We start from the raw sequence: 25,658 nt of genomic DNA on the forward strand, positions 1-25,658 counted from the left end.
TCCCCTGCTTCCGTGCTCCGGGTATGGTTCCCTGGGGTTGGAACTGCTTCCCTCGGTGGAATCCATGCCAACCTTTGACCCTGGCTGCTCCTTTCCAGGCGACGCTCTCTCAGTCTGCGGTCAATTTGGATGGCCAACTCTATCAGTTTCTCAAGAGAGTCCGGTAGACCTACTCGTGCTAATTCGTCCTTTAGCGACTCAGACAGCCCGATGCGGAACTGGTGACATAGTGCCGTATCGTTCCATCTGGTATCTCCCATGCAACGCCTAAAGTCAGCCGCATACTCTTCGGCTGCCCGGCGGCCTTGCCGCAGAGAGTATAGCGTAGCCTCTGCAGAGGCAGCCCGATGGGGGTCGTCATATAGGACGGCCATGGCCTGAAAGAACTCAGTCACGGAATCAAGATGGGGGTCGCGCTTCTCCATCAGGCGATGAGCCCAATCCTGGGGCTCATCCTGAAGGAGGGAGATTACAAACCCCACCTTGACGGTCTCGGTGATGAATGTGCGGGGCTGCAGGTCAAAAAATAAAGTGCACGCTTTCCGGAAGGCCCGGAAGCGGCTTTGGTCTCCACGGAATCGTTCCAGCAGGGGAACGCGGGGTTCAGGAGCTAGGGGTGCAGCAACTGCTCCGGATGCTGAGGTAGCGGGTGACTCCGCAGTGGCGGAACTAGGAGCAGGGGGAGTCTGGGTGGCTAATGTCTCTAAGCGGTCTTCAAGACGGGTGCAGCGGCTGTGAAAGTTCTGGACGGCCTGGGTTAGAGTCGCCAGATGCTGGCATATATCCTCTAGGGACGCCGGTCCTCTTCCTGGCTCTGTCATGGCCGCAAGGTACTGTTATGATCCGCCAGATGGTGCTGCTGGCTGCCCACTTGACAGACCTACCCAAAGCGTGGAGTCTAAGTCCCGGTCTGTGCTTTCACCAGGGCCCCCGATGGTGGGGATGGACTTGAAACAGACCAGGACCAGGTCACGACCTCTGAGCAGGCCCACCAGTGGCAGGGGGAACCTCTGGGGATGTATTGGTACCGGAAGAGCCAGATGTGAGGAGGACGGCAGGGCCCAGCAGGATAGATTGCGAGCAGTGGTCCCGTAGGAGAGGCGTGGTACAGAATCGGCAGGCGGAGAATCGTCAGGTCACTCGCAGGGTCAGCAGGATAAGTCAGTCCGTAGATAGGTTTAACAAGCCGGGGGTCAGGATGGGAGAGAGTAGAGTAGTCAGGACAATCCGGGTCAAAATGCAGGAGAGAGTAGAGTAGTCAGGACAATCCGGGTCAAAATGCAGGAGAGAGTAGAGTAGTCAGGGTCAATCAGGATCAAAAACACAGGTACAGGATTCAGGAACTCAGAAGACCTTGCGGCAATCAGTGACAGTGCAGGGTATCTTTAAATATCGCGCCCTGCACTGTCATTGGCCGCCCAGGACGCGCCCCCGGGCTGTCATTGGCCGCCCAGGATGCGCCCCCGGCTCCCACTGTGCATGCGCGGCGTCCTGTCATCCGCGGCTCGCCGGGACCTCGTGCTTGTATCCCGGCGTGAGCCGTTGCCAGCGCGCATGCGCCGGCCGACAGGACGCCGCGATCCCTGACAGAACTGCTCATGATCCTAAGCATACTACCTCATCAGTGAAGCATGGTGGTGGTAGTGTCATGGCGTGGGCATGTATGGCTGCCAATGGAACTGGTTCTCTTGTATTTATTGATGATGTGACTGCTGACAAAAGCAGCAGGATGAATTCTGAAGTGTTTCAGGCAATATTATCTGCTCATATTCAGCCAAATGCTTCAGAACTTTTTGGACGCCGCTTCACAGTGCAGATGGACAATGACCAAATCATACTGCAAAAGCAACCAAAGAGTTTTTTAAGGGAAAGAAGTGGAATGTTATGCAATGGCCAACTCCATCACCTGACCTGAATCCCATTGAGCATGCATTTCACTTGCTGTAGACAAAACTGAAGGGAAAATGCCCCAAGAACAAGCAGGAACTGAAGACAGTTGCAGTAGAGGCCTGGCAGAGCATCACCAGGGATGAAACCCAGCGTCTGGTGATGTCTATGCGTTCCAGAGTTCAGGCTGTAATTGACTGCAAAGGATTTGCAACCAAGTATTAAAAAGTGAAAGTTTGATTTATGATTATTATTCTGTCCCATTACTTTTGGTCCCTTAACAAGTGGGAGGCACATATGCAAACTGTTGTAATTCCTACACCGTTCACCTGATTTGGATGTAAATACCCTCAAATTAAAGCTGACAGTCTGCAGTTAAAGCACATCTTGTCCGTTTCATTTCAAATCCATTGTGGTGGTGTATATAGCCAAAAATGTTAGAATTGTGTCAATGTCCCAATATTTATGGACCTGACTGTATAGTCAATTCAATTATCATATAGTGTTCGGACTGTTTCCTGACAGCTCCACTCACCCTTTGAAAGGGTTATATGTTCTGGCGATTAGAAGTCTCATAGCCATGCCAGGCAAGACAGGCTCTTCAGACTCTATGAAAAGGAAGAGGCGAATGAGCATGACTATTTAAGCAGCCAGAGATAAAGATGATGACACCTAACAGGATGTCCCATTCAATAAACACATTGTCAATACACTAAAGGAATGGTTTCCACTTACCCTTTGAAGGGTTATCTGCTTTGGCAATGAGAAGCTACCTAGTCTTTCCAAGTGAAGCATCCCTCTTCAGGGTTTCCAAAAAGGACGATGTGGACGGACATGACTGCATGACTACTGATTTGTTTGAGCAGCTAAGGATAAAGATGACACCTAACAGGTTGTCACATGAGGATAATACACTATAAAGGAATGTTTTCACTCACACTGTGAAAAGGTTATCGGTTTTATTAATGAGCAGTCTCCTAGCCTTCCAGGTAAACAACCCTCCTCAGAATCTTCCAAAAGAAGATTCAGGTGAGCATGACTGTGCGAGCCCTGTTGGTTCAAGCAACCAGGGATAAAGAAGTTGACACCTAACAATTTATCACATTCATTGACCATGTGGTCAATGCACTCTAAAGGAGTTGCTTCCACTCACCTTGTGAAGGGGTCATATATTCTGCCAATCAGCAGTTTCAGAACCTTTTCAGTCAAATCAACCCTTGCCAGATTCGTCCAAAGAACATGTGGACAAACATGACTGTACGATTCCTGCTTTGTTTAAGTAGACAGTGATTAAGATGAGGGTGACCAAGTTGTCACAATTAATCATGTGGTCAAGCCACTCTAAAGGAATTGCTGAATTCACCTTCTGCAAGGGCCATCTATTCTGCCAATGTCCAGTTTTCCTTCTAGTGTCATTATAACTGGTCTCAGAGCTTTCTCAAGCCAATCAATCCTCATCAGTCCCTTCTGAACAAGAAGATGACAACCTTTGTCCAGGTTGTCAATTCCTCCTTTTGTAAGGTTGATGATATTCCTTTAAATAGAAGCAAAGCTGTGAAAGTATTTTAAGTGCCTCCAGAGGACGGCTTGACAATACCCTTATGGTGACTGAATCAAGTAAACACAAAAGCTCCTGCGCTTGGGGATGGACTCGATGCAGGCTACAACCACATTAAGAATGTCCTGGAACATGCACACCTTGCTGCCCTCAAATGGACCGGGGGAATCCAAATATACTGAATGGGGAAAGAACAAAGAGAGGGCGCACAGGCCTAGTGCATTACCATAAAGAATGTTTAATAAAAAATAAAGTAGGTGTTGTACTCACAAACGACAATATAGTCAAGGCACATCATAAAAGAACAGCTGGGTCAACACCGCGCTGAGTAACAGTCCGCAATAGGGAGTGTAGACATCCAAAAGGCTGACGCGTTTCGAGGACTTGCCTATTCCTCAGAGCCAACTGACCAAATGTCTGCTATATATATGCGCACAGATAAAACCATTGAAACTAGTGACAATCATAAAATCATATGAACCATAAGAAGTGTGCATCATATTATTTTTCACTATGCACACTTCTTATGGTTCATATGATTTTATGATTGTCACTAGTTTCAATGGTTTTATCTGTGCGCATATATATATATATATATATATATGTGTGTATATATATATATATATATATGTGTATGTATATATATATATATGTGTGTGTATATTTTTATAGACCTTTCGTGTTTACTTACACTAGGTCGATTGCCCCTGTGACTCCTCCACCTGCACAGGGGAGTGTCCAGGATGGCCCATGTGACCTTTGGTCTAACTAGTAGTGAGCATATAAAAGAGGGAGCAGACATTTGGTCAGTTGGCTCTGAGGAAGAGGCAAGTCCTCGAAACGCGTCAGCCTTTTGGATGTCTACACTCCCTATTGCGGACTGTTACTCAGGGCGGTGTTGACCCAGCTGTTCTTTTATGATGTGCCTTGACTGAATCAAGTGCCTGTTCTACAAGAGTGGAGCATGTTATTACAGCAGGATGTCAAGGGTTTTGAATCACCCCTTTGGTCGGTGTTATGGGATTGGCCAAATACATGACTTCACCATTAGAAGATGCTGTGGACTTCAAGGATGTACTCAATAACTACATTGTTCTTGGTCTTGGAAGGTGAACATTGAATTAATAGTGATCAGTTTGATTTCCTGCCTCAAGATAAAGATGTTGAGTTAAAAGAGGCTGAAGTTCAAGAGTCTGTTTCCAAGCTCACTCCAGAGAGGATAGCTTCTGTATTTCTGGCTGGGAGCCAAAGAAAAAGCCAGTACATAATCCAAGGAGTCAGCAAAGAGCTTCATGTCAGGATGATTTCTGGTATTTTGGGAATTGTGCCAACCATACATGTCTTATGGGCCCTTGGTGGTCCCTCCTTGGACATAGGTGACGGACACATAGTCACTCAAGGCAGGCATTTCAGGTCATATTTGGGAGTTCTTTCATCCTTCACATCTCAGATCCAGCAGGTCAGGTACACTCATTTGAACTCTCATCCCCTATCCGGTTGGGTCTCTGGACTGGTAGCAGATATGGATTAGATATGGATTATGCCCTGTATGGAAGTGAGCCAAAACTTGTAGTTGCAAAAGCAGAATATTCTGCGATGTCATTCCACTGACGACCTAGTGGCTGGTGGTGCAGTAAGATACCAGCAAAGTAGGAGTTAGGAACTGAATTTCAGGCTCTCCTAGCCTTCAGTGACCTCATCCAAGGTGGACCTGCCCTGGTAAAGTTAGACAGCAAGAGTGTGGCCTACATACAGAAACAAGGGGGCACTTAGTGTCTCCCTACTGAAGGTTTTTCTGATTCTAGAGTTGGCCCAAGTCAATATCCTGCAGCTATCTGCTGACTATATGCCTGGTCGGGGGAATCTTTAGGCAAACAATTTGTGCAGGACAATCCTGGATGACAATGAATAGCCCAGACTGGTGCAAGTCTTTTGAGAACGAACGAGGTTGGTAATCCCTTCCAGAGGTAGACCTGTTCACATCCTCAGTCAGCATAAATTTGCTTTCTATTCCAGGGTCCAGCATCCACAAGCAATGGGGGTGAAGGTGCTGACTGCAGAGTGGATCTCCAAGATAGCTTATGCCTTTCTGCCTCTCCCTCTAATTCTCAGCCTCCTGCTGAGGCCGTGGCAGGGGAAGGTGATAGTTCTGATGGTGATCCCAGATTGGTTGAAGGGGCCTTGGTACCCTCTGCCCCTCTTAATGAGTGCCAAGGATCCACTCTGGTGGTGATCCCAGATTGGTTGAATGGCCCTTGGTACTCTCTGCCCCTCCTAATGAGTGCCAAGGATCCACTCTCTGCTGGTAAGATCGGATTCTCCAAAGTCACATTCATCCAACACCTGACAGGCTCAAGCTCGTGGCTTGGGTCTTGAGAGGCAGAGACCAATTGATCTCAGAGGCTCTGTAAAGTTTGTGAATACTCTTATGAAAGCAAAGCACAGTACTAACCAGGCCTATAGTAGAATATGACATAAATTTACAGGATTGCTGCTGATCAAGGTTTAAAGCTGGGCTCTCCACAAGTCTGTCACATTCTGAAGTTTCTGTAGACGGGGCTTGATTTAGGTTTATGTGTAAGTACGCACACATAAATTTAAAATTCGAATTTGGCAGAGGCATCCTGGCTTCTGATATTTAGCCAGAATTGAGGAGTGTGTAGCATTATCCCTCCCCTGTGTGGCTAATTAGTTCCCAGTTGTGATGACATGGAGTTGAAAACAGAAAATTGAACGACAGATACTTACTGTAATTTTCCTTTCCTGACAGGCTCCATGTCGGCACAATTCCCACCCAGCTTGGTAGGACTAAATCCAGGACACTGAGGCTGCAGGTGGGCTCAAATTTATGAGTTAGGTGCCGGAAGCATGGGGGGGGCCTTTCCCAGCTTTGCTGACATGGAGCCCGTCAGGAAAGGAAAATTACGGTAAGTATCTGTCATTCAATTTTTCGTTTTCTATTAACAAGTGCAGCTAAGCATGTACTATTTTCTAATGACTGCTATGAAGTGGGGACTGAAACTAGAACATTGCAGTAAGAGTATTTCTAGTATTTTTGGGACTGTTTTGCAGAAATGAGCACTATCTGAATTTTTAGGATTGCTATGCAGTAGGGCCTGGAACCTTATGAGTGTTACGAGAACTGCTGTAAAGTAACGTATGGAACCATAATAAAGCATAATGAACATTTTTAAAACTGTACAGTACGGCATGGGACCCAGATATATTTTAGTACTATCCGTATTTCCAGAACTACTGTAAAACAGGGTCTGCAATCACAATATAGTGCTAAGAGTTTCTTACACTGCTGTACAGTAGGGTCTAAAATCAGGATATAGTATTTTAGAGAGAAGTGCCGTAGGGCCTGGAAAAGTTACATACAAGTCTAAAATTTCAAACAGCACTAGAAGAATTAATCTGTGCAGAAAATGACCTAGTTTTCATTATATAATAAAAACATTTTAGCTGCACACACTTTGTTGCCACACAAAAAAAAAAAAAGTATTTTGTGCAAATAAGGAGAACACAACAATATCGTTAGCAAGCTGCCTAAATTTCAATTATAAAGTTCAAAGTAAGCATTTTTTTTTTTTAAAGAGGATGGTAGTGGTGAATGAATACGCTTTTAATAGCATTTTTGTCAAACTGGTGTCGAGTTATGTAAATATTTGATATAAATAGAGGACAAACCTACCAAGTCTACAAGGAAAAGAAAAATAGTAATAGGTGACATAACAAGGGCCAAACTTGCCACTAAGCCATGGTCTAGAATACTATGTGCACCAGGGGCAGTGCTTACCTGCCCAAGTTACTTGAAATTGGGATTGGCTATTTGTGCACAGGCACCACCCCCAGACTACCCAGAACTCCACCCCCTCAGCTCACATTTACACAGGCTGTGTTGTGTCCTTCCTTTACAGACAGCGGCAGGGTTACCATAAAAAGAAAAGAGCAGGGCAGGGAGAACCAGCGATGGCTGCTGTAGCAAGAGGTGAGGGGAAGGGGGAGGAGAGAGTGTGCGCATGTCTGAGTGACAGCAATATCTGTCCCTTGTCAACATGAAACCTTTTCTCCAAACTTCTTAACTCTCCCGTAGCCTCCCTAGCGGTCTGATTATGTCAGTATTTTTCTACTCAAAGCGGTACATTTTTTTTGCATGGAAATATGTCTTTTTTTTATTGTAGACCTGTATATATACACACAAACACACACTTCCGGCAGGAGGAACCAGAACATACAGAGGGGGATCAAATATTGGACTCACCTGAATACTTGCAACAGTCAATGGGCTGCATAGTATTGGAATTTTAAGACACGGGCCATTGGAAAGGTAAGTGTACAAAAGTATACTTTTCTTTTACATTCGCTTTACTTTTTCAGCATGACTGTAACAGAATTATTTTTTCCCTGTATACTCTGCATACTGCAAACCCTATGTAAAAAAAATTATTGTTTTCAATCTTCAAAGACTCACTATACCTCCTATAAAATACAATGGAAACTGGGTGGTCATTTTGTAGATGTTTCTACTGTTCTGGAAATCCTCCAGAGCCTCAAAACCTGTGCTAGGTAGTCAGGAGCTTGATGCCTAATTTATGCACCTTCAAGCTTCAAAGTGCGCTTTGAATTTTGTACCCCTGTATGCAACTAGGCCGCAAAAAAGCCCCACATTATATGGTGTCCTTATAATCAGGAGTAGCAGAATGTTTTGAGGTGTAATTCTAAGTATGCCCATGCTGTGTGTGAGAAATATCTTATTCATTGACAGCCGTGTGTTAAAGTAAATTTTTATCTTCCTTAATTTCCAAAAACGTGTCAAATTGTGCTGTTGGAAATACTCACCATGACTACAGTCAAATATGGTGGATTGTCTAGTTTGCAAAATTTGCCCATTTTTTAGGGGTTTCTCCTGTCCTGGCACTTCAGGGCTTCAAGAAACGTGATAACTAGTTGGAAAATTAGAAGCATTATTTATACCCTTTGAAAGCTTGAAGGATTAAAAGCCTGAAGGATTTTGGGCTCTATGCATCTAGGCCAGCAATGGGCAAACTATGGCCCGCGGGCCGTATATGGCCCGGCGGACCTTTTAATCCGGCCCGCGGAGCTAGGCTCCCGCTAGGCTCCTCACACAGTCCGCCCTGAAGACCGGTGTAGCATGAAAATCTGTCTCCTATGAGGATCTGTCCCCCTCGACGTATCTGCGCATGTGCCGGAGATCGCCGATCGGCTGCTAATGCCTGAAACTGGCACATGCGCAGATACGTCGAGGGGGACAGATCCTCATAGGAGACAGATTTTCATGCTATACCGGAACGGCGCGGGAACACAGCAAGAGGAGCAAAGGTAAGTGAATTGACACAGGGGGGACTTGGGGACTTAATATGGGGGATGAATTAATATGGGGAATGAATTACTATGGGGGATGAATTACTGTATGGGGGATGAATTACTATATGGGGGATGAATTACTATATGGGGGATGAATTACTGTATGGGGGATGAATTACTGTATGGGGGATGAATTACTGTATGGGGGATTAATTACTATATGGGGGGTGAATTACTATGGGGGATGAATTACTATGGGGGGTGAATTACTGTATGGGGGATGAATTACTGTATGGGGGATGAATTACTGTGGGGGATGAATTACTGTGGGGGATGAATTACTATATGGGGGATGAATTACTATATGAAAGAAGAATTACTATGGGGGATGAATTACTATGGGGGATGAATTACTATGGGGGATGAATTACTATATGGGGGATGAATTACTATATGGGGGATGAATTACTATGGGGGATGAATTACTATGGGGGATGAATTACTATATGGGGAATGAATTACTATATGGGGGATGAATTACTATATGGGGGATTAATTACTATGCTTACTATGGGGGAATATTACTATACTTACTATGGATGACACATACACATCATTCATCTACTCTTGGTCCGGCCCCCGGGTCCAATATATGAACCCATTGCGGCCCTCAAGTCAAAAAGTTTGCCCACCCCTGATCTAGGCAGTGAAAGTCTCAAATGTAGCATCCCCAAATTTGAGTCGAGTAGAAGAATACGTTTTGGGGTGTATTTGTACGTATGCCTATATCATTATTGAGAAATAACGTAAAATTACAACTTTGTGAAATAAAATCAAAATGTAATTTTTTTTGTTACAATTTTATTAAAAACGACGAAAAATATCACTCTGAAAATCTCACAGCGCTTTGTATCAAACACCTGGGAGTGTTTACTTTCCAAAATTGGGCCTTTCTGTGGACGTTTGTACTATTCTAGCAGTAATATAGCTCAAAAAATGAGGCAGTCAATTAGCACATCTGGGTTGATAAATTTCAAATATTATACCAATTAACCAAAGAAACGTAGCATAATGCATTTTGGTGTAATTTTATGAAGAATGATTGTTTGCAAAGTTTATCAGCTGAAACGGGGACAACAGTTGTTTTCTTTTATACAGTAAAAAATAAAACCCCCCAAATGGTGAATAAATCCTACCAAAAGAAAGCTCTGTCTAATAAAATATATATAAAATTCATTTGCACAGTGTAGCATGACCAGTTAAATGTCAGTCACAGTGCTGAAAACTGAAAAATGGTCTGGACAGGAAGGGGGTTTACCATGCTGGTCTTTAAGTGGTTGAAGTGGTTTTAAAAGCTCAAGGTTTTTTACCTTCATGCATTCTATGTGTGAAAGTAGAAAACCTTCTGCATGCAGCATTCCCCCTACTTACCTGAGCCCCATCACGATCCAGCGGTGTGCATTAGAGCCTCAGCTCTCCAAGGACTGGTTTACAGATCTGTGGCCTTTGCGGCATGGTGTGAAGACGTCTGGGCTCTAAACTCCGGTGGACCCTATACAGTAGTAGTCTCCAGCCTCCCTGCGCTCCCTGGACTATGCCATCTAGACACAGCACCTCCTCACAGCCTCCTGGTGGCAATGGGGACCTCCTCATTGGCTGAGACAGCAGCTGCAGCCATTGGCCCCCACTGCTGTCAATCACAGCCAGTGAGCCACTGAGGAGAGAGAGGGGGCTGAGTGTGAATTGGCATGCAGAGCAGTGGCTCAGGAACAAGCCTGCTTGGGTACCCCTACAGCAAGCTGCTTGCTCTGGAGGCACTTTGCAGGAGGGAGGGGTCAGAAGTGCCGGCAGGGAACCTGAGAAAAAGATGATCGGGGCTACTCGGTACAAAACCACTGCACAGAGCAGGTAAGTATAACTTTTTTTTTAATTGCCTTTAATATCACTTTAAACAGAAGTGGAAGTGGAGCAAGGGACAGCCTGCTTTGTGACCTTTGCTACCTTAAGTTCGGACCTATCAGGCTTTTCCTGGAAATCATTTTCCTATGTATCTGAATGGAAAAAGATCTGATAGTCTGTTGATAATAGACTGGGCGTACACATATCAAACAACCATTTCTCTTTCCCACTCTGTCAGGTTTTTCCACTTGTCAGGCTCCCCACTAGCAGAACACAATAGCGCTGTGGGAGGGATTCACCCATCAACACTGACTGTGTTAATGGGCAACATGAGCAATTTTCTTTCCTTCCACACATGGAAGGAAAGAAAATTGCATAATCTATGGCCTCCCTAAGGGTGATCTCTAGTCTGGAAGATTTAGGATACATGTACACTAGTCTACCCCGACCGCTGCTGCAGGAAAACACAAAACAGTACAAAAATGCGTGTAAACACATTTAGCATTTTCCCGCAGCCGGTGGTCAAAACATTCCAATCCTGAATGCGATTCTTCCATGTTGAGAAGAGGAAGGTTTAACCTCACATAAACGCAGCAGCTCCTAAACCCTGCTAAAGCCTAGATGTACATGGACACAGGCATTTATGGAATTGAATTTAGGAGCTTTGCCAAAAAAACACCAAAAGCTCCTAAACTCAAGTTTAGGAGCTTCCAATGTACATGAAGCCTAACGATATGAGGGTAAGCTTGACCCAATCAAGACAATCCACGCTTTAAAGAATGGTTTACAGATCTGTTTACACTTTAAAATAATTATTTTTCCAGGGGGCATGCCCTGAGCGGCATAGTGTGAAGAAGTCTGGGCTCTAAACTCCGGTGGACCCTGGGCAAAAACACTACACAGCAGCAGTCTCCAGCCTCCCTGCACTCCTTGGACTATGCCATCCAGACGTCACTCCTCCTCACAGCCTCCTTAGGGGTTAGAAATAATCTGTTTGACACTACTTGTACATGCCTTTCTCATATGGCGGGGTGGTATGCTGTACACAGCATATTTTAGGTCCCTTTTTATGCTTTATCATGGCTAACAAATTGAACATTTTTGTTCTATAATATTAGGGGGTTTTGCTACCCACAGAAGAGGGACCTCCTTTAGCAGGAATTGCGCCACCTGTCCCCAGATATTATATTTTTTCAGGAGACACATTTCACTGCCAACTCCACTCCCTGCATGCCTCTTGTGACTTTTAACCAATGTTACTATAGTATATCCCCTATTACTAAGGCCAGGTAGCTATTCGGACGTCTTGCCCCTTTTCGCTCTTGTCTATGTAAACGGATCCAGAAAGCTGCTTACTCTTTCTTTTCTTCTACTACAAAGCCATTCTGTTGTCAAATGCAGTTTATCCAAGGCCTTCCATGAAAAAGACATCATCTGGATGAGAGCATATGCTGCTCTAAAACCTGGATATATCTTTCAGTATTGATGGTGCCCTTCCAGATGTGCAAGCTGTCCATCACAGAATCATGCCTGTTTTTAATGCAGTGCCGTTTGAGGGCCCAAAGATCACAGGCATCCAATATTGCATTTTGGCCTTGTACCTTGCACACAGAGATTTTGCCACATTCTCAGAATCTATTGATTATATTATGTACTATAGATGATGCTATATTTAAAATCTTTGCAATTAAACGTTGAGGAACATTATTCTGAAATTGTTCAACAATTTTTAGATGCAGCTTTTCACAGATTGGTGAACCTTTGTCTATCTTTACTTCTGAGACACTGACTCTCCAAGATGGTCTTTTTATACTGTTGTAATAATGAAAAAGTTGCAGGTATATTGATTTGTATTTTTATTATGATATATAATACAAAATAACTGCCTTATCTGCTGCAAAACGTGTTGATGTTGGATCCAGAAACAATGCCCTAGTTACACAGTATTTTGTACAATAAGAATATTTTTTGATGATTACCACAGTGGGCAGGTGTCACAACTCTGTCCATTATGGCAGTATTTATGTATTTTTCCCTTGTCAGGGTTTTTTTTTTTTATAAATTGAGTTATTTGGTATTTTAACTGCTTCCCACTGCACATAAATGGCCAGGTGGGAGCTTCACCGTTTTGAGTGGACGTTCCTGAACATTCCTCAGAATGTGGCAGCGCAGCTGCACGCTCTCAGTATGCCTGTGTCCCCTGGACACAGCACAACGCCACTCGGCAGATGGGCTCTCTGATTGGCCCTTCTGATCACATGATGGCTGTGTCCAATTAGAGCCGTCATGTGACTTCAACATAGCTGCCATTCAGTTGATCGGCTCTGCCTCACCTCACACAGAGCCCGCTAGTGAGGAGAAGCAGAGCCGATCTGTGAGTTACACACACACACACACACATCACCCCATAGTGTCCCCCTACATCTGTCACAGTACCAGTGATCCACATCTGTCACACAGTACCAGTAGTCATCCACATCTGTACCAGATCCACACCTCTCTTGGTATACCAGTGATCCACATCTGTTATGGCATACCAATGTAAAATCCACATCTGTACCAGTGATCCACATCTGTCATGGCGTACCAGTGTAAAATTCCCCATCTGTACCAGTGATCCACATTGTCACGGTGTACCTGTGATCCACATCTGTACTAGTGATCTACATCTATCACAGTGTACTAGTGTAAAATTCCACAACTGTGCCAGTGATCCACATCTGTCATGGTGTACCAATGATCCACATCTGTACCAGTGATCCACATCTGTCGTGGTGTACCAGTGTAAAATTCACATCTGCAACAGTGATCCCCATCTGTCACAGTGTACCAGTGGTCATCCATTTCTGTAAACATGATCAACATCTGTCACGGCCTACCAGTGTCAAATTCACATCTGTCACAGTGTACCAGTGCTCATCCACTTCTGTACCAGTGATCAACATCTGTCACAGCCTACCAGTGTCAAATCCAATCACAGTTTACCAGTGCTCAATATCTTTCACACAGTACAAGTGTAAAATCCACATCAGTACCAGTGAATAACATCTGTCACAGTGTACCAGAGTAAAATGCACACCTGTACCAGTGATCAATATCTGTCACAGTGTACCAGAGTAAAATGCACACCTGTACCAGTGATCAATATCTGTCACAGTGTACCAGTGTCAAATCCACATCTGTACCAGTAATCAATATCGGTCACAGAGTACCAGTCTCAAATCCACATCAGTACCAGTGATCAATATCTGTCACAGATCATCAGTGTCAAATCCACATCTGTACCAGTAATAAACATCTGTACCAGTGAACATCAAAATGTCTAAACAATTATACACCAGTGAGGAGGCTTTCCAGATGCTGAGTATGGCGGATGAGAGTAGCGGGGAACTCTCTGTCAGACTCAGATTCTGAGTATGAGCCAGTTGAAAGCAGTGGGTCAGCAATGGATTCTGAGGAGGAGAGAGTCCAAACAAAGAGGTTCAGGAGGAGGAGCAGGCATCCACCAGTAGCGCAGTGGTGAGTACAAGCATTGCAGCACTCCCAGAAGATAGGCAGGCATCCACTAGTAGCGCTACAAATCCTGGTGCCACGGCAAGTACAAGCAGGGCCGCATTCCCAGATGATAGGCCAGGCACTAGTAGCGGGGTTTCCCGTCCACAACAAGGTAAGGTCCCTACTAGCCTCCCAGATGTATTTTATGTCCCAAGTGGCTGCCTGCTAATTTGGCAGAACCTACAATTCCCCATTTTACAGCACAGCCAGGCCCTCAGATGCAAGCAGAAAATTATACCCCGATTTGTTTTTTTTATTTATTTTTTACTAATGATCTGCTAAATTATATTATGGAGCAGTGTAACCTGTATGCCAGCCAATATATAGCCAGCATTCCCTATTCGTCATTTGCCCGCCCATTTGTGTGGAAACACCTCACCATGGAGGAATTTAAAAGTTTTCTTGGGCTTACTCTGAACATGGGACTGACAAAAAAAAAAAAAAAAATGAAGTCCATGCCTACTGGTCTACCCAACCTATACACCACATGCCAGTCTATTCATCTTGTATGCCAAGAACATGCTATGAGATAATGATGTTTTTGCATATGAATAATAATACCTAGTGCCCTCCTCGAAATCATCCTGATTATGATAAGCTATTCAAAATTCGGCCACTATTAAACTTTTTTTGCTGTACCTGCAAGGAAATGTGTAGCCCCCCCCCCCCCCCCCCGCAAAAATATTTCTGTGGATGAATCTCTAGTCCACTTTACTGGAATGCTTGGCATGAAACAGTACACCCCCAGTAAATGGGCCAAATATGGAGTAAAATTCTACAAGGCATGTGACAGGGTCATGGGATATACCTACAACTTCAAGATTTATAAGGGATAGGACAGCCAATTAGACCCCCCTGGATGCCCTACCTCTTTGGGGACAAGTGGCAAAATTGATTGGCAGCTTATAGAACCGCTGTTCGAGAAGGGTTACCATTTGTATGTAGATAATTACTACACAAGTCTCCCATTATTCCGCCATCTCTATTTGAAGAAAACTGTGGCCTGTGGGCCAGCATGGGCCAACCACAAGGGCTTCCTACAACGACTAGTCACTACAAAATTAAAATGGGGTGAAACAGTCAGTGTGTGGAATGAAGAGATCCTTGCCCTAAAGTGGAAATATAAAAGAGATGTCTATATCCTTTCCTCAATTCATGATGACACCTCGGTGGAACTTCAAACAAGACAAGGTCCCATTCAGAAACCAAGATGCATATACAACTATAACCAGTTCATGGGGGGGTGGATATGAATGACCAGATGTTACATCCATACTTAGCCACCAGGAGATCAATCTATTGGTATAAAATGGTTGCCATCTACTTGTTTCAGTTAGAAAAAGATGACATACAAATTGTACAGGGCTAAGTGCACACAAAGATCCCTAACCTACCCGAAGTATCAAGAGAATATTGTTACAGCCCTTCTCTATCCGCATGACCATGCCCTTGAACAAATTCGCTCTAATTCATTGACCAGACTCCATGAGAGGCATATCCCCGATATCTTTCCTCTTACCCAATCAGGCCCGCAAACCCCCCAAAAAATTTTGTGTATGTTCCAGTAACCAAATTCACCATGACACTCAATACTACTGTCCCCAATGTCCTTCCCAGCCAGGACTCTGTATTGGAGATCTATAACACATCACTACACTATTAGTCAAGATATTTTTCCAGTGTCCACTATCTGCTATTTCCCTGTATGACCTGGACTGTTTATCAACAATGCCTTTGCTTGCTGCCTGAACTGACCTTGGACTGTTTATTGATGATTCCTTCCACATGAATTGACCTTGTCCATGCTTCTTGCCTGCCTCCTGAACTGATCTTATGCCCTGCCTCTCTATTAGTTGGATTCAAGACAACACAGGAGTCTCATGTATGTGAGGGGCTCCAGAATAGATTTTCCGAGTGGAGAAAACAACGTTTTTGGTTTTCTCCGGGTTTTGTAATTCCCGGAAAATGGTTCATAAGTCCGGAGGCTTCGAAGAGATTGGGTGAGACAAAGCCTCTACCCCTGTGCCCAGGACTTACTTGACAAGGGCCCTAAGCCTGAAATTTGCCTGCTGCCGACTTCCTGCCATCATGCCTCTGCCTGCCGCATGAACTGACCACACCTCTGCCTGCTACCTGTACTATGGACCATGTTCCTGCCTACTACCAGGACTGATATTTTGGCTGTGCTGACCATGTCTCTGCCTGGACAACTCATTTGGCTATTGCTGACCACATGTCTTCCTGCCTCCTAGACAAATGCTTTGGCTGTGCTGGCAATATCTCTGCCTGCTGCCTGTAATGATTATGGACAGTATTCCTTCCTGCTGCCTGGGCGATTTCTTTCGCTGTCGCTAACCACGTCCCTGCTTGCGTCCTGGGCCAATGCTCTCCTCTGTGGACAACTGCACTACTAAAACCACAGGTAATTTTTTTGTTTCCTTTGCTCAGCAGAATGTATTTTTGGGGTGTAATTCTTGGTATGTACATGCTATGTGTCAGAAGCCTGAAGATGCTACTTGGGTGTTGGGCCTCTGGATGTGGCCAGGCTGTGGAAAAGTCTTACACATGTAGTATCACCATACTCAGGAGTAGCAGAATGCATTTTGGGGTGTAATTCTTGTTATGTGCATGCTATGTTTTAGAAATATCTTATAAATGGACAACTTTGTGTAAAAAATATACACTTTCCAAATGTTCTGAAAACGTGTGGAAAAAAATAATATGTTCAAAAGACTTATTATGCCTTGTAGAATATACATTGGGGTGTTTGCTTTCCAAAATGGGGTCATTTTGTGGGTAATTCCATTTTCTTGGTGCTCCAGGGCCTTAAGTGTGATAGGTAGTCAGAAAATGAGATGTGTAATTTATGCCTCTAGGACGCCTGTAGGTCCTACTTGGATGCTGGGCCTCTGTATATGGCCAGGCTGTGGAAAAGTCTTACACATGTGGTATCCCCATACTCAGGAGGAGCAGCAGAATGTGTTTTGGGGTGAAGCTGCAAGTATGCATATGCCATGTGATAGGAATAACCTGTTAATATAGCAATTGTGTGAAAAAAAACACATTTTAATTTACTTTCTTAATTTTCCAAATAATTGTGGGAAAAAAATTACAGGTTCAAAAAACTCACCATGCATCTTATAAATACCTTGGAATGTCTACTTTCCAAAAAGGGGTAATTTGGGGGGTATTTGTACTGCCCTGGCTTGTTAGTGGCTCAAGAAATGAGATAGGCCATCAGTACATCAAGTATGATCAATTTTCAATGATTGGTACCATAGCTTGTAGACTCTATACCTTTCACACAGACCAAAAAATACACACCGATTGGGATCATTTTTACCAAAGCAATGTAGCAGTATACATTTTGGCCCAAATTTATGAAGTAAAATTACTTATTTGCTAAATTTTATAACAGAAATGAAGAAAAACATTTTTTTTCTGTCTTTTTAGAGCACAAAAATAAAAAACCCAGTGCTAATTTAATACCACCAAATGAAAGCTCTATTTGTGTAAAAAAAAAAAAAAAGGACAAAATATTCATTTGTGTACAGTGTTGCATTACTGCGTAATTATCATTCAAAGTGTGAGAGATCTGAAAGCTGAAAATTGGTCTTGGTAGGAAGGGGGTAAAAGTGCCCTGTATTGAGATGGTTTATGTAAACTATGAACTAGCTTTTCGTTTCTCCATTCTTTTTTTTTTTCCTTTTTATACCTCATGTAATAGTTGCCAATTAACCTACTTAGCTGCAAAATTTTCTTCCAGTTCTTCCTTGTTAGTACCACTTTTTCAGCTTTTTATTGACTTGTCCCAACTTTTTTGAGACCTGTTGTTGCCATCAATTTCAAAATTATTATTTTTTTTTTTTGCCTAAAATGGTGCATTTTCTGTTTAACCACTTCCCACAATACAAAGCTACAGTTCTGGGAGGGCACCCCAGGATGCTCTCCCATGTGCGTGTGTCCTGCTCGTCCCCTGGGGTGTGCATCAGGAGCTCTCTGACTGCTGTGTGTCTTAGACACAGCAAATCACAGATCAGGGTAAAGGGCCAATCACAGTGGCCCTTTACCATGTGCTGAGCTGTGTCCAATCACAGCTGTCACAGTGTAAACAGACTTAATACCTTTGCCAGTTATTGGCTCTCCTTTCCTCACACAGCAACTGTGCATGAGGGAAGGCGAACGGGATCTTTGAGGAGCACAATATTTTACACTGATACACATTGCCCTGATCATCAGTGCAGTCCCATCAGTGTCCTGATTATCAGTGCAGTCGTATCGATGCAGATTATCAGTGCAGCCTCATCAGTGGTCATCAGTAAAGAAAACAATTTAAACATTTGCAAAATTTTATAATTTTCATTCTTTTTTTGTTTATTTAGCAAAAAATAAAAAAAAAGTGGTGATTAAATGCCACGAAAAGAAAGCTCTGTTTCAAAAAATGTTAAAAATGTAATTCGGTTACAGTGTTGCATGACTGAGTAATGGTCATTCAAAGTGTAACAGCTCTAAAATCTGAAAATTGCCCTGGGCAGGAAGGGGGTGAAAGTGTCAGGTATTGAAGTGGTAAACATTTAAAATATTTTAATCCTGAACCTAAGCATGAGAACTCTAGCTGCAGGAAGATACAACAACGAGATACTCTACTGCACGCTGGACTATCTGCAATCAAGCACCCTGAGAAACATTCCACCATACCTGACCGCCACTCCGTATACCTTCCTAAAATGCCTCCTCTACTCCTCCTCCTCTCCTCCGTTCCCAAAATCTCTTTTCTATATCTCTCTGCTCCACCCAAACAACTGTACATCTCACCTTCACTGCTTCCATCTCCCTACTACGGCTCTCATCACCTCCTCCTGATACTCCACTCTCCCACTGACCCGAACGCCATCACCGGTAGACATACGTGCTCATGCACATCCCGCTCCCATGCCACCTTTCTCATCCTTCTTCTTCTCCTAACCTCTGGGGACATCTCCCCGAACTCTGGCCCTCCACTACCTCGTCCACACACAAGGCATCCTCTTTCTTCCATGACCTGCTGCAACCCCCTCAATCTAATACCTGTCCCTTTGCTCCCCAAAACCACCCTCCCGTTTTCATGTGCACTCTGGAACGCCCGATCGGTTTGCAACAAACTCACCGCCATCCATGACCTCTGTCTCCCGCTCCCTTAACCTCCTAGCGATCACCGAAACCTGGATCCAAGCTACTGACTCTGCCTCCCCTGCAGCACTCTCCTATGGAGGTCTCATCTGGACCCACTCACCCGGACCCAGTGGTCGGAAAGGTGGTGGGGTTGGTATGCTCCTGTCACCTCAGAGCACCTTCCAAGTCCTCCCAAACCCTCCTTCTCTATCCTTCACTTTTTTCGAGACCCACTGCATCTGGCTATTCTCTCCAATCTTTCTGAGAATTGCAGTAATCTATTGGCCTCCTGGACCCATGTCCCGCTTTCTCAACGACTTCTCCGTCCTGGCTTCCCTTCTTTCTCTCCTCCGAGCTACCCAGCATCATCCTTGGAGACTTCAACATCCCTATCAACATCGATAACCCGGCTACATCCCAACTCCTCCACTTAACCTCTTCTTTTGCACTCGCACAGTGTATACAGTCCACCACCCACTCTGACAGGAACACCCTAGACCTTGTCTTCTCTCATCTCTGCACTCCCAAGAACCTCACAAACACCCCCTTTCCTCTCTCTGATCACAACCTCATTACCTTCTCCGTCTCCTCGTCCTCAAACACCTATCCCTCCAAGCTTCAAACTATCACCAGCAGAAACCTCCGCAACTTGAACCCTGCCCCTTACCACTCTGCAGCTGACCAACTTTACGACAGTATCCTTACCCTGTCCTGCACTGACCTGGCCACTACTGTTTATAACAACTCGCTGTCAGCCACTCTAGACTCGCTAGCACCCCGAACAACACGTAGCATTAGACCCTGACCGCTACAACTCTGGCAGACTGACCACACCACAAATCTCAAACGACGCAGTAGTGTGCTGGAGCGACTACGGTGAAAAACCAAATCCCAACAAGCGTTCACCCGATATATTTCTGCCTTCCTAACGTACACTTCCTCCCTTCACGCTGCCAAGCAAGCCTACTTTGTTACCCTCATTAATACCTTCTCCTCCAATCCTCGCCAGCTCTTCTCTACTTTTAACTCTCTACTATCTCCGCCCACCTCCACCCAGTACCTCAGTCACTGCCCACAAGATTGCTAACCACTTCAAAAACAAGATCGACGCAATTCATAGGGACATCGCCACTGCTCAGACTTCCACCCCACCTAAAATTCCTCACACTAAAACCCCCTCAACACTCCACTCCTTCGACCTCGCTACTACTGAAGAGGTCACTAAGGTCTTCTCAGAAGCCCGCCTCACCACCTGCCCCCTTGACCTTGTCCCCTCACAACTCCTACGATCACCCTCTTCTTCCATCCTACGCTCCCTCACTCACATCTTTAATCTCTCCCTCTCTACTAGCACCTTCTCCTCCCCTCTAAATCACGCGCACATCACTCCCATACTTAAAAAACCCACCCTGGATCCCACCGACTTGAACAACCTAAGACCCATCTCCCTGCTGCAATTTACAACCAAACTCCCAGAGAGTTCCCACCTCACCGACAACAACCTCCTTGATCCCCTACAGTCTAGTTTCCGCCCCCTACACTCCACCGAAACTGCCCTACTCAAACTCACCAACGATCTGCTTACCGCCAAAACTAATAGCCACTATTCCTACTCCTCGACCTCTCTGCGACTTTCGACACGGTTGACCACCCCCTCCTCCTCAAAAAACTACACTCTCTTGGCCTCAGAGACTCCGCTCTCTCCTGGCTCTCTTCCTATCTATCACAGCGCTCCTTCAGTGTTACCTATAACGCTGCCACCTCCTCTTCACTCCCCCTCTCTGTTGGGGTCCCTCAAGGTTCTGTCCTCGGGCCCCTTCTCTTCTCCATCTATACCCCCTCCCTTGGCCAACTGATACATTCCCACGGCTTCAACTACCATCTCTATGCCGACGACACGCAAATCTATATCTCTACCCCTCACCTCACCCCTTCAGTCTCCGCCCGTATCACAAGCCTACTGAGCGACATATCGGATTGGATGTCACTCCACTTCCTCAAACTAAATCTTTCCAAAACTGAGCTCCTAGTTTTCCCCTCAGCCCGCACCCCCCCCCCGCCCGACTTCTCCATCAAGACCAACAACACTACCATCAGTCCCACCCCTCAAGCCAGAGTACTAGGTGTCATCCTAGACTCCAATCTGTCTTTCCAGCCCCAGGTCCATTCGCTGACAAACTCATGTAGACTTCACCTCCACAACATCTCCAAAATACGACCGGTCCTAACCTCGGAAACCACCAAGCAACTCATTCACTCCCTTATCATATCACGCCTTGACTACTGTAACTCCCTCCTCATCGGCTTACCTCACCGCGGGCTATCCCCGCTTCAGTCTATCTTGAATGCTGCGGCCAGACTCATCCACCTTACCAACCGCTCTGTATCTGCCACCCCCCTCTGCCAATCCCTCCACTGGCTTCCGATTGCCCAATGGATAAAATTCAAAACGCTAACACTGACGTATAAAGCTGTTCATAATACTGCCCCAAACTACATCGCCGATCTCGTCTCCAAATACCACCCAAAACGTACTCTCCGCTCCTCACAAGACCTCCTAATCTCTAGCTCCCTGGTCTCCTCCTCTCATGCTCCTCTCCAGGGATTCCCCCATCCTCTGGAACTCCCTACCCCAATCCATCAGACTATCACCTACTCTGCTCACCTTTAGGCGCACTCTGAAAACCCATCTCTTCAGGGAAGCCTACCCCGCCCTCAGCTAATTACTGAACTCCTCCACTCTTCCTACGACTCCATCCCCCACAGCTATTTCCTCCTGTACCACTATCCCCTCCCTCCTAGATTGTAAGCTCCAAGGAGCAGGGCCCTCGAACCCCTCGTGTATTGAATCGTATTGTTACTGTACTGTCTTGTGTACTGTCTCCCACCATAATGTAAAGAGCTAAGCAAACTGTCGACGCTGTGTAAATCCTGTATAATAATAAAAAAATAAAATATTTTCTATTGTGAATAAAATATGGATTTATGAGATTTGCAAATCATTGTATTCTGTTCTAAAGTAGATTTTACACAGTGTTCCAACTTTTTTGGAACTGGGGTTGTAACTCAGATTACCACAGCACAGTGTTGTGAAATGGCCCTAAAGGTTTACTGCTCAATATCAAGATGAGCATGAAAGTGGGTTATACAAACATTGAATTCTGAGACTACAATGTATCAAGTTCAAATGATGCAGACTGGAGAACTGTGATTCTCACCAGAGCCAATAATATACTGAGACAGCCAACTTCCACAGCTATATTTAACCACAGAGTCCAAAGCTTCCCTTCCCACCTGTTCTGATGCAATGCTATATGCACACATGCAAATTTGTGATCTAGCAGGTTCTGCTGAGAAAGGAATCACTTTTCCTACTAAGATCGCTAGGGGCCGATGTCTAACATATTACACACATACAATATATCCCTTCTAAATCTCATTATATAAAGGTGAAAGGCCATATAAAGATTTCTTTTAATTACAAGGTCTGAAGTGGAGGTACGTTTTGGAAAGCGTGAAGGTTTTAGAACTGAATACAAGGAAGTTACTACAGCAAACAGTTTGTACATGGAGGCGAAATACAAAAGACCTATGGGTCACAATGATTTGTTTTTGGAAATCAATGCTGTTTTGGTTTTCATTTTGATTTTCTGCTACTGATCTGCCGGTGTAATACATCTGATTATTTGAAATAGTTTAGGCACTAATTGGCTAACATTCATAACCTAATTTTAGTAATGTTTACAATGATTTAAAAGTATATGATATGAAACATGTTCCACTTTTAAATGTACAGCTTCTACCTAATACCAGGCCTCACAAAGGTCCCCACCTGAGAAATGGACAGAAATATTCTGCATTATATATGCTCTATTGAACATAAAGATTTTCAAGATTCTGAGGTCCAAATTACTTTTCTTGTAGCAGACAACCTGATGCCTATAACCACAGAATGAAGGTGGATGTGTTAATATTTTTCACAGTCATGCAATATATGGAGAATAGAATAGAGAACAATCATGCTTGTGGACCTTGTCAGACCAATGTCAGTCATAGGGCATTCAGTGGGTTGAAAATTTCAAATGACCATTGGTGCATCTAGGTTGCGAAAACATGACATAGAAAAAAAAAACAATTTCAGAAGTATAGGGGAGTTCAACCATAATATACTGAGCAGCAGATGCATTTCAGGTGAAGAGAGACTTATTCATTGCTGAATGAGAAGTTTTGTTAAACTTAAAAATATAGTAATGGAGTTCCATTGAGGATCTAAAACGGATCTCAATCCCTGATTTCAAATGTAATTCAGATTTATACACAGAATTTGCTCCATATCCTCCTAATTTTATACTATATTTATTTGGCTACTGTGAACATCACCTAATGTAATATGTTCTACTCCTTATTTATAGTAGATCAAGTCTGAATTTTTGTCTGTTTCCTTTGTTAACGTGTTACTAAACCCACAACAGTAAAATCAGTCTGTAAATGCAGTAAAGCGTGCTTATATACTCAGTCACTTTAACCGTCCTTCCCCTAAACTCCCCTTAATTCAAATACCCCTGACTTGGTGGGGTATTTGAATTAAAGCAGGAAAGTGCTGGATATCTTATATGCTTATATACTCACTGTGTTAATCCCCTATATTGTATAAAAAGGCTGTCTGATCTAGTCTTTTCCTCTATAGAGAAGTCTGCTAATGTTCTGTTTGATGTGTTTTGCTAGAATATTTTTTCTTGTTCTTTTTTTTTTTTTTTTTTAGGAGGTTGCATGTGATAGGCACAGGGCCAATCAGCGATGTCTAGACAGAGGGTCAGGAATCATGCAACCTCATAGAACAGTCAGAGGAGAATGAAAACCCTCCTACAAGATTAACCAGTGCTCGGCCAGACACTGATAGAAGTCACAAGACTTCTGTTGTGTTTGCCGATGAGAAAAGGTACCGTATTTTTCGCTCCATAAGACGCACCTGACCATAAGACGCACCTAGGTTTTAGAGGCAGAAAACAGGGGAAAAAAATTCTGAACTAATGGACTGCAGACACAGTACAGGAGATGACCAGAGACTGCGGACATAGTACAGGGGATGACCAGAGACTGCGGACACAGTTCAGGGGATGACCAGAGACTGCGGCCACAGTACAGGAGATGACCAGAGACTGCGGACACAGTACAGGAGATGACCAGAGACTGCGGACACAGTTCAGGGGATGACCAGAGACTGCGGACACAGTTCAGGGGATGACCAGAGACTGCGGACACAGTTCAGGGGATGACCAGAGACTGCGGCCACAGTACAGGAGATGACCAGAGACTGCGGACACAGTACAGGAGATGACCAGAGACTGCGGACACAGTGCAGGAGATGACCAGAGACTGCGGACACAGTGCAGGAGATGACCAGAGACTGCGGACACAGTGCAGGAGATGACCAGAGACTGCGGACACAGTGCAGGGGATGACCAGAGACTGCGGACACAGTGCAGGGGATGACCAGAGACTGCGGACACAGCACAGGGATGACCAGAGACTGCGGACACAGCACAGGGATGACCAGAGACTGCGGACACTGCACAGGGATGACCAGAGACTGCGGACACAGCGCAGGGGATGACCAGAGACTGCGGACACAGTGCAGGGGATGACCAGAGACTGCGGACACAGTACAGGGATGACCAGAGACTGCGGACAGCACAGGGATGACCAGAGACTGCGGACAGCACAGAGATGACCAGAGACTGTGGATAGTACAGGGGATGACTGCTGACCTTTGGGGAGGGGGGGGAGTGGGTACCTGAATTTGACAGATACCCGCTCCCACTTCCGCGGAGTTGTTCTTTCATCTTACCTGTTCCTCTATCCAGCCGCGCGCTGTCTTCCCGGCTTCTGTAATGGCGCTCGACATGACAGCCGGGTGCCCAGTGCGCATGAGCGAGAAGCACTTGCGCTTTGTGATTGGTCCGGCGGCTTCTGGGATCTGTCATGTGTCCCAGGTGCCGCCTTACCATTCACAAAAAGCACTGCTTCCTGCGCATGCGCACTTGGCACCCGGCTGTCATGCCCACACTACAGAAGCCGGGAAGACCGCGCCGCTGGATAGAGGAACGGGTAAGATGAAAGAACAACTCCATGGAAGTGGGAGCGGGTATCTGTCAAATTCAGGTACCCGCTCCCCCCCTCCCCAAAGGTCAGCAGTCATCTCTATAAGGTCCCTCTGTAGAGCTGAGCGGCCGGCCCGGTATTCTGACATGGCGGCAGTGGAAATACCGGACCGGCCGCT

General features: G+C 44.9%; 1 protein-coding gene and 1 long non-coding RNA gene across 4 annotated transcripts in view; one reads left to right on the top strand and one right to left on the bottom strand.

The window, feature by feature from the left end:
- The window catches only part of LOC149471116 (uncharacterized), a 103,851-nt gene extending 91,486 nt beyond the window's left edge, over positions 1–12,365 (top strand). Inside the window, exons 2-3 of the long non-coding RNA XR_016307443.1 lie at positions 7,630–7,775; positions 11,497–12,365. This is a non-coding gene — a long non-coding RNA (uncharacterized LOC149471116). The remainder of the gene's footprint in view (positions 1–7,629; positions 7,776–11,496) is intronic.
- The window catches only part of LOC149471118 (apoptosis-inducing factor 3-like), a 202,624-nt gene that overhangs the window by 43,963 nt on the left and 133,003 nt on the right, over positions 1–25,658 (bottom strand). The gene's annotated exons all lie outside the window — the stretch shown is intronic.

This window comes from Staurois parvus, unplaced genomic scaffold (assembly GCF_062004578.1).
Source record: "Staurois parvus isolate SC_StPar_1 unplaced genomic scaffold, SC_StPar_1.0 ptg000029l, whole genome shotgun sequence".
NCBI classification, from domain to species: Eukaryota; Metazoa; Chordata; class Amphibia; order Anura; family Ranidae; genus Staurois; species Staurois parvus.